Below are 11,072 nucleotides of genomic sequence, written 5' to 3' on the forward strand. Positions count from 1 at the left end.
TAATAGGATTCTACAGTCAAAAATACTGGAGTGGGTTGCCTTGCCCTCCTTCAAGGGATCTTCCCTATCCAGGGATAGAACCTGCATCTCCTGAATCTCCGGCATTGCAGTCAGATTCTTTACTACTGAGCCACTGGGAACGTCCCAATATTCAGGCTATAGAGACTATAAAGAAGGCAGTTAACACTTTAGCTAAGACTCATAACACATTATTCACAAAGGTCATCTTCAACTATGTTCTATTTATTTTCCTAATTAACCCATTAAAACATCTATATCTGGGAGAAACGCACAAAAGATAGGTTTGTTTCCTTTGGGATAGATGGTAGGGAAGGAGGAAAAGAAATTATTATTTCTTAGAAGAGAGAAATTGTTCTACCTTGACTTAGGAATCAAAGTCAATAGCTGGGACCTGATTAGAAGTCTTCAAATAGGCTGCACTGGAGACCATCTAAGTTCTATGGAATTCTGGGAGTTAGCAAAGAAGATGGTGCTAGAACATGATCAGTGAAGTTGAGAAGAGACAACACCTTCTTCAAAATTTCACATAAAGTATGCCTGTGATGCCACCATCCACATAACGTGTTTCAGTGAAGGCTTTGAAGTCTCCCTTAATATAGCAATTGATATCATTATGAAGTGGTAAAAGAAAATACCCCTAGCACACTGTTCACTCTATTTTTGATATGTCTAGCACAACCTGGGTTTGAGTTACGACAAAATACAGAGTCTGTAAGGGAGTACCGATCCCTGCATACTGTAGCATGTTAAAGTCCTCTTAGAAGTTATCCTTTTAAGATCAAATAGACCAAATGTCAGAGAAGGCAATGGCACCCCACTCCAGTACTCTTGCCTGGAAAATCCCATAGACAGAGGAGCCTGGTGGGCCGCAGTCCATGGGGTCACTAAGAGTCGGACAAGACTCAGCGACTTCACTTTCACTTTTCACTTTCTTGCACTGGAGAAGGAAATGGCAACCCACTCCAGTGTTCTTGCCTGGAAAATCCCAGGGACGGGGGAGCCTCATGGGCTGCCCTCTATGGGGTCGCACAGAGTCGGACACGACTGAAGCGACTTAGCAGCAGCAGCAGCAGACCAAAGGTATATAATATAATCCAAATAATCCACTTATTAAGAGGTGGAATAGAAACATGAATGCACAACTCATAAAAACCACAAGAAACAAGTTTCTTTTTTCACAATATTTTTGGACTATTTGGTAAATTGCAATAGATTGATTTAGCCTAATACACGGGGAGAAGAAAGAATCAGTGTATTGGTGAGGGTCCTCAGAATAACAAGAACCGATAAGTGGCTGCTAGTTTGTAGGCTGTGTTTGCAGTCATCTGAAGGCTTAACTGAAGCAGAGGATCTGCTTTTAGGTTAGCTTACTTACATAGCTTTTGTCAGAAGGCCTCAATCCTTCAGCAGAGGACTCAGTTTCTTGCCATATAGACTTCTCTACACGACAGCTGACTTTCATTAAAGTGAATGATTTGAGACAGCAAGTGAACAATCAAGATAGAAACCACAACATCTCATACAATCTAATCTCAGAAGTGATACAACATATCTTCTTCCATATGCAACTGGTTATGTGGATTCACTCTGGCACAATGTGGAAGAAACCACACAAAAGTGTGAATATCAGAAAGTGATGATCATTGGTGGCCATCCCAGAGGACAGCTAACACAGTAGATGTGAGGCCTTAAACACTTTAGTTTCCTTGTGATATAATTTGTTCATTTAAAACAGATTAAACAACAACACTGACTCATCAGTTTTAATGAAGTTTATGTAAATGCTATGTAAGAATCCATACTTATATTGTTATATATGTATTTAACACTTGCAAAGAATTATTGTTTCATATAAAAACATAATATTAGACTACATCTAGCCTGAATTTTATAAGTATATTTTATTTATCAATACCCAATAAATATACTATATTATATATTTAAAGTAATTATACGATTGGTTAATTTGAAATAATACTTTTTATATATATGTTTCTATACTCAACTGAAATCATCTTTTTATACTATTAACTTCTTTTGGATGAAGCATCATTTTATTAATATTTGCATAGAATGTATTCTGTTGTCTTTCCGTATATCATGACAGCTATTGTCAAAGAAATGAATGGCTCGGCAAAAAATGAATGAAACTTTCTTTATACATGATTTAATATAAATCAGTGCCTCACCAGAAAAGTTTTGATTTTCAGTGTACCAAGGGGATTTAATTTTTTTTTTTTTCCCTACCCTTATGCAGCAGTCGAAATACAGAGATCCTAAGGATAACCAGAAATTCTTCTGTGTATTCTCCTGGGCATTAATGGCTCAACATGTAACTCCCTTTCTACTTTGACCATGTTCAGAAATGAGTGAGAGAAATTCAAGAGGCAGGAAGCAGGCAATTGGAGATCAGTTTTACTTGTTGCACTGTTGAGGCTGTATGGAGGGCATAACTCAGATCTCATTGAAGGGCTTGCTAACACTGCCTGAATTGAGACTATCTCCCCAAACTAACTAAGTCAAGTGATGTCCCAGGAACCTTAATGCTGGGCTGAGAGTGGGCAAACTTCCTTCTGCAGTAGGAGTCCGGAAGATGGATAAAGAAAGATGCTGAGCCAAAGAGCTCAGTTTCTCTCCTGCACTCACAAAAGCCATGAGTCGTTACTTTCTCCTGAGGAAGAAGAGTAAGGAAAAGTTTTCCCTGTGACTCTAATCAATCTTACCACATGGGAATGTGAAGCCACAAGAAATGAGTTCCTTTCCCCAAAATTTTTGATATCTTTATAAAAATAAATTATATAAGTTCTTTAAAATGGAAAGGACATGAATCAGTTTTTATAAGTCAATTGCTATTATATCACAGTTTCAGAAAATACTCAGAAATGCTACTACAGATGGAAAGTACATTTGTGTATACTTTTCCTTCCTGTTGATAGTAGACTCTAAATTTCTTATTGTAAATGATCTGCCAATTTATTTGATCCAAAAGTTGTTTATTTGCTTGATGTATTTTTCTATTTCTTTTATTTTATAATTTTCCCTGCAGTTTTTTTTTTTCTTTCTGTGAACTTTATATTGTGCCTTTCCCACCTCCATGGTATGCCATCATGAATGTTCCAGAAAGTCACTATCTGCTGTGAGACATCTCTATAACTGATATGTGCGATTACCATTTTTATCAATGTCATGTAGAATTATTAGGCAGTGATATAGAAACACACAGGTGATATCTGTAGAGTTATTTTTTCCAACTGAGACTGTCTTCAAAATTGTTAATAATTTAACAACTTAAGAATAATTTAACATACTTATAAGCTACTAGATCTTTTAAATATTGCACAAGATAATTTCTGTTTAAATATTTCCCATTACAATTTTCCTTTCCCTTTTCAAAGGGAAAATATTACTAATTTGGAGGGAGAGAGATACATTAAAATAAAATCTTTCTCCTCTCCTTAGATTCCTTTATGTAACTGATTGATTGGGAAAAAATAATTAGTCAATAATGTAAAATGCATGACTATTTCAATCATTATTTTTAACACTAGCTGTTTTATTAAGGAGATTTTTAAAAATAATTAACTATCTGGGTCTCACTGGATGCTTGACATTGTCAGAACTCATGGATTGCTTCAGATACTCAGGCATGATTTTTAAGTCTGCTTTCAATATAAGGAATATACGTCTAAATGCTAATTAACAATAGGGATTATTGACCTGAAAAAGTCCTATCTTAGTGAAGCATTTAAAAGTTCTTCCAATGTTATTTCCAATTCTTCATCTTTATCCTTAGAAATAAACTACTAACTTACTCTCTCCATAAGTCTCAAAATGTTTTCTTCTAGCTCTTGTGCCAATAAAATTATTTATAGATACCAAACTCTATCTATCCAATCCCATTACTCATTTAATTCTTAATAATTTTATTCATTTTTCATGGGAATTTCCTTTGTTCTTCTTTGAAGAATACACTTATGGCACATTTAAGTTGCTATTGATTCATCTATACCTTTTGATCTGTTAATATATAATGTTGGTATATATTCTGTAGTCTGCAGGTACCATCCACAATGATTTTGCTGACAAAGCTCTATATAGTCAAAACTATGGTTTTTTCAGAAGTTGTGTACAGATGTAAGAGTTGGATCATAAAAACAGCTGAGTGCCAAAGAATTGATGCTTGGACAGCAAGGAGTTCAAGCTGCTCAACCCTAAAGGAAATCAACCCTGAATATTCATTGGAAGGACTGATGCTGAAACTCTAATAGTTTTGTCACCTGCTGCAAAGAGCCAACTCACTGGAAAAGACCCTGATGCTGGGAAAGATTGAAGGCAAAAGGAGAAAAGGCAACAGAGGATGAGATGGTTAGATAGGATTACTGACTCAACGGACATGAACTTGAGCAAACTCTGGGAGAGAGTAGAGGATAAGAACACCTGATGTGTTGTAGTCCATGGGGTTGCAGAGTTGGACACAACTTAGTGACTACACAACAACAACATATATTCTGTATTTTCACTTATGATTAATGATTTATTTTTCAAAATTATGCTACATAAGGCATGACACACATAAGTCTAAAAGATGAACAATGAGTGAATGAATGAAAGTGAAAGTGAAGTGAAAACCACTCAGTTGTGTCCGACTCTGCAACCCCATGGACTATATAGTCCATGGAATTCTCCAGCCTAGAAAACTGGAATGGGTAGCCTTTCCCTTCTCCAGGGGATCTTCCCAACCCAGGAATCAAACCCTGGTTTCTCTCATTGCAGGCAGATTATTTACCAGCCGAGCCACAAGGGAAGCCCAAGAATACTGGAGTGGGTAGCCTATCCCCTCTCCAGTGGATCTTCTAGACACAGGAATTGAACTGGTGTCTCCTGTATTGCAGGTGGATTCTTTACCAACTGAGCTGTCATAATTAGCAAAATATAAATCCAGATTTCTAACCAGTGATAAATAAGTAGAAGATAAATGTACATATTCAAAATAGAGAAGGCAGGATCAAGACAGCAGAGTAAGAGGATCCTGCTCACCTCCTTCCATAGACACACCCAGTGTGTACAGTGTAAGAAAACAACTCTTTCTGAGGATACCTGGAAACTAGCAGAATAGCTCTTCTACAATTTAGGAAACAAAAACAAACAAGCACAAAGCATCCAGATGGTTTTAAGGGTGCAAAGATACAATCTACTCAGGACCCACACCCTGGTGGATGACCCACAAGTGAAAGGCAATATCCCAAATGCAGATGTCCTTCCTAAGGAGCAAATGCTTTGAGACTCACATTAAGCACTCAAGCCCTAGGGACAAGTACTGGGAAGATGACCTCCCTGGTTTTAAAAACAGCAAGGCTTATATCCAGAAGAGCCAGACGGCTGTAGCAAATCAAGACTTCACTTTTAAAGGGCTAGCACACAACTTCACTTGCTATGCATCTGAGCACAGGGACAGTTCAGATTGAAAAGTGCAGGTGCTGTAGCTGGTCTACCAACTATCCCACCCCACAGAAAGTTCTGGTGCCAGTCACCCCCCACCAAGGTGGCAACACCCAGTGTGCACTGGCTTGTGCCAGTCTCCAGCTCCTACCTTCATATACACCAAAGCAGTGGTCCCCAGTGTACCCTGGGAGGGAAAAAAAATCACTCTATGCCTGAATCAGCTCTAGCCCTCCTACCAAAGTCACTAGGTATACACAGTCTGTATAGGGACTTTCCTACACAAGGACACACCTTCCTGGCTGGGAGAGGAACTCTTTTGCCTAATTCATAGAAAGAAATATAGACAGTCAAACAGAATTAGAAGACAAGGGATAAAACTGAAGAATAAGATAAAAATATCAGGGAAAAATTATGAAGAAGAGAAAAAGACTTGATAAAGAGTTTAAAGTGCCAGTCATAAAAACGTTCACTGAACTCTGGAGAAGAATGCAGAAGCATATTGAAAACTTTCAACAAAGGACCAATGACTGCTGTAGAACCAAAAAACTGAAATGGAAACTGCACTTGAGGAAATCAATTGGTGATAAGATAATACAGAAGAATGTGTAAAAAAAAAAAAAAAAAAAAAAAAAACCTGGAAAATAAAACAGTCTAAATTACTCAGAACAGTTTAAATTAAAATATCAAAATGAGAAAAAGATTTTTTAAAAATTAGAATAGTTTAAGTCTTTGTTTGTATGTTTCTTTCAATCCATTCAGCTACTCTATGTCTTTGATTTGAGCATTTATTCAGTTATATTTAAAGTAATTATTAATAGGCCTGTACATATTGCCATTGTGTAACTTGCTTTCTTGTGGTTTTATAATTTATTTTTTGTTCCTTTCTTCTTTTGTGTACTCTCCTCCCTTGTGATTTGATAACTAGCTTTAGTATTTATACGTTACTTGGATTCCTTTCTCTTTTGTATCTGTGTATCTGTTACAGAGTTTTGGTTTCTAATTATCATAAGGTTTATAAATAAAACATATGGAATGTTTCATAGATTTGCCTGTTATCCTTGCACAGAGGCCATGTTTATCTTCTCTTTACCATTTCAATTCAGTAAATGTTCTGTGGAATCTAGCACTGAAGGGTTTGCTTATGTTAATTTTGAGTGAATAACGTGAGACTCAAAACAGTGAGTTAGTCAACTGTTTCTATTTCAAAGTCACCACTTTAAGATTTAGTGTCTTGAGAAGACAATAACTATGTATTTTTGGTCAGATCTTGGTTACATTGTGTAATAACTGAGCTGATTTGTGTGTAAAATAAGAACCTATGGAGTGAGAGAAATATTTGTAAATATATCTGATAAAGTGTTAATATTCAAAATATGTAAGACAGTTACATAACTCAACAACAAAAACAATTTGGCTTTAAAATGGTCAAAGTACATGAATAGATAATGTTCAAAGAAGACATCTAGAACACAAAAAGATACTCATTTCTAATCATAAGGGAAATGTAGATAAAAACCTCACATCTGTTAGGATGGCTATTATCAAAAAGACAAGAAATAGTAAATGTTGCCAATAATTTGGAGAAGAGGAAACTGGGATACAGTTTATTCCTGGCAGAAATATAAATTTGTGTTTTCACCATGAAATACAAGATGGATGGTGGTCAAAGTATTAAAAAAACAAAACAAAACAAACTATCATATGATCTAGCAATTCCACCTTTGAGTATTTATTCAAAGGAAATGAATTTACTCTCCTATAGGTATAGATGCATCCCCATGTTGATTCCAGCATCATTCATAGTGACCAAACATTAAACAAATCCAAATAACCTATGTCTACTGGTGTATGACGGAGAAGGCAATGGCACCCCACTCCAGTACTCTTGCCTGGAAAATCCCATGGATGGAGGAGTCTGGTAGGCTGCAGTCCATGGGGTAGCTAAGAGTCGGACATAGCTGAGCGACTTCACTTTCACTTTTCACTTTCATGCATTGGAGAAGGAAATGGCAACCCACTCCAGTGTTCTTGCCTGGAGAATCCCAGGGATGGGGGAGCCTGGTGGGCTGCTGTCCATGGGGTCACACAGAGTCAGACATGACTGAAGTGACTTAGCAGCAACTGGTGTATGGATGGAAAAATAAAATATGAAATATATGTATATATGATGGGATATTTTTCTGCCATAAAAAGAAGAAAATCTTGCCACTTGGGGGTGGGGGGAACATGAATGGGTCTTCAGACATTATGCTAAGTGAATCAAGTCAGTCAGAGAATGATGAATACTACATGATCTCACTTCTTTATAAAATCTAAAAACATCAAACTCATAGAAATAGAGTAGAATGGTGATTGCCAAAGGCTGAGGGATGGAGGAAATGAGGAGATGACAGCTTAGATAGAAATACAAAGGCCAAAAGGCCATAGATTTAATATTTGATATGTATTTGATTTACTACTTTCTGATAATTCTCATTAAAACTTTTCATTTTTATTTAGCCACTCAGATAGTAAGATGATTGAGAAATATTTTAAAATATATTCTCACATATTCCACTCCCCCTAGGGTATTTTATCATAGGAAGAGATAGAAATTACTCAAAAGTATCACAGGTTAAGGGTTTCCCTGGTAGCTCAGCTGGTAAAGAATCCGCCTGCAAGGAAAATCCCCTGGAGAAGGGATCAGCTATTCACTCCTGTATTCTTGGGCTTTCCCTGGTGGCTCAGGTGGTAACGACTCCGCCTGCAATGCAGGAGACCTCAGTTCAATCCTTGGGTTGGGAAGATTCCCTGGAGGATGGCATGGCAACTCACTCCAGCATTCTTGCCTGAAGAACCCCATGGACAGAGGAGCTTGGCTGGCTACAATCCATTGGATCCCAAAGTGTTGGTCACAACTGAGCGACTAAGCACAACACAGCACATGACAAATTAAAGAAGTTTCAGGAATGTTTACTAAAATACATAATGCAAAACAGAATCAGTTGTAACTACTAATTTCACAATTATTTTACCATAACTCAAGGATTTTCAAAGTATTCAAAGTTTTTTATTTCATGTCACTGAACATCTTTTTATAGGATATCTGCTTAGCATAAAATCCTACTCTAGAAATATAATGAATGTGACTCTGTCGACATTCAAGGAATCTAGATGAGGAATATTAGTATGTAAACTGACAACTGTAAACACAGCATGGTGTTATCTGGGATTTCAGAAAGACTGTTTAACAGGAAAGAGCATAGCAGCATTCACAGAGGAGAAAGAGAATGTTAGAGGTGATTCAGAATTTTTCATGAAAGTAAAGTTCAGAGTAGAAGACAAGTTAGAATCCTTCATTTAAAAAAAAAAATCAGAGCAATGAGTTAATTGCTAAGTTCATGTAACTAGCATTCTCTTTGTACAAAAGGTTCATCTGTATTCTGTCAATCAAAAGGGAGTAGTGGGGAAAGGGCATTCTGGGTAAAGAGAATAATCCAAGTTAAAGTGGAAGCAAATAAAATTTGCAAAGAAAGAAAAGTGCTGCTGTTAAATAAAAAGGGCTTAGTGAAAACTTTGGAATTAAGGAAAACAAAGTCTTTCTCCACATATTTGGCCTCCAAATGTATGTGTGTGTGTGCGTGTTTGTGTGTGTGTGTGTGTGTGTGTGTGTGTGTGTATTTTGCCTGTACCTATAATAGAGGAACAGAAGTGTCTTTGCAATCACCATTCAGTACTCCAAATTTATAAATTTATATAAGATATTTCAGAGATTTATATACGTTCCTTCAAATGGAGTGAAAAATGTGCTATGACTTTTGGCAAATGTATTTTATTTCTAAACAACTTTATTGTTGAGGTATTATTGGCATACAAAAACATCCATATTTCATGTATATAACAGGAAAAAATTCGAGATAACATACATTCATGAAACCATGACCACAATCTATGCCCTGAATATGTCCATCACTTCTAAGTTTCCTAGAGCACTCTTTACTTATTGTATTTTGTGATAAGATTATAACATCTAACATAAATATACATTATCAAAATTTTGTGTACAATATTTAAATGCTAAGATTTATATTAATTTATATCATTTCACTGAATACACAAAAATTGTATTAGAACATAGAAGCTGTTAACAAATTTTCTAGTAAAACAGAGGAAATGTTTCTATAGCCCAGAATTTTTATTAATAAAAATTCAAAATAGAAAAATAAGACTCAGACACTCCTGTTAATAGCTCTAAGTAAAAGAATTTGCTCACTCCAAATAAATTCTTGTGAATGAAATTCTTCTTAAGTGTTAAAAGGTGTTCATTTGGTTTCTTGTATCAAATGTTAGTGTAGAAGAGTCAAAGGATTAAAATATTATCTTTTTGCTTACATGCCATTGTCTTTTTTATTTCAATTTCTTTATTCCCCTATTCTTTTATTGTGTCTGTTTTTCTCTATTCTTCTTTATTTTCCTCAATGCCCTTTAAACTTCCTATAGTTCTCTGTTTTTCTAGTATTTCTACTCATTTAGTTTTTAACTTGGAAATGTTTTATCTAGTGCGTTTCTGAATTTTTTGTTTCATTTCACACTTGCCTATTATCCAGCTCATACATACCATTTGTCTCCAATATCTTTTTTTTCTATTTTATGTTGCTTTTTGAAATTTTTGCTTACTTTTCTAAATTTTGAATATATTTTTAAATACTAAGTTACTATTATTTCATGTTTGTGGATACTTCCTTCCCTGTTATAGTTTATTGACAGAAATTATATTTTCATCTGTTTTCTCACCTTAGTCTATTGTATTTAATGTGAGTCCTACTCTGGGTAGTGTTCTGCTATTAATACATACTATGCTGTTTGCTTCTTAAAAGGAATATGTTCTCAAGATTTCTGAGAAATGTACACACTTAGACTCACCCTGACCTTTTGAATGATCCAATCAGCTAGAGCAATACAGTTTACCTGTAGGGTTAAATAATTTTCTAATGGAATATATATTGACTTGGATTGAATTGTTTATTTATATAAATTATTAAAAAAACATTAAAATGTGATGTATAGTGCTTAGAAAGTATGCATGTAGTCTAGCATTAAAAATTTACGTGAGCACACTAAGGTGTTTGTGGGTTTTTTTTTTGTTTTTTTTTTTAATACTTCCCTTTAGGATACAGTTTGACAAGTGAAAAATTGTGAAAGTGTTATCTGTTCAGTCCTGTCTGACTCTTTGTGACCCCATAGACTGTAGCCTGCCAGTCTCCTCTGTCCATGGCATTCTCCAGGCACGAATACTGGAGTGGTTGCCATTTCCTCCTTCAGGGGATCTTCTCAACCCAGAGATTGAACCAGGGTCTCTCACTTTGCAGGCAGATTCTTTACTGTCTAAGCCAGAGTCTGACATGCTGGAATGTATTACAGTCACAGTTGTAAGCCTGATATCTGGAGATATGCGTGCAGCATAGAGTACTACAATCTTCTTTTACTTGTGTGTTCTAAAATATTTATGGTATCAAAAAATAATCCCTGAAATATGCATTGCTTCTAGCTAAACTGGAATTAAATGCATACTATTTCATTAAGCATCAAATAACTAAATGTTTTCTCTTCAAAAATGAAGCATTGCACTA

At 35.6% G+C, this 11,072-nt stretch overlaps 1 non-coding gene across 1 annotated transcript; it reads right to left on the bottom strand.

The window, feature by feature from the left end:
* Positions 1-6,484: 6,484 nt before the first annotated feature.
* On the bottom strand, positions 6,485-6,590 carry LOC113901940. The gene has a single exon (XR_003513600.1). It is a non-coding gene; the product is annotated as a U6 spliceosomal RNA (small nuclear RNA).
* Positions 6,591-11,072: the final 4,482 nt, after the last annotated feature.

This window comes from Bos indicus x Bos taurus, chromosome 11 (genome assembly GCF_003369695.1).
Source record: "Bos indicus x Bos taurus breed Angus x Brahman F1 hybrid chromosome 11, Bos_hybrid_MaternalHap_v2.0, whole genome shotgun sequence".
NCBI lineage: Eukaryota > Metazoa > Chordata > Mammalia > Artiodactyla > Bovidae > Bos > Bos indicus x Bos taurus.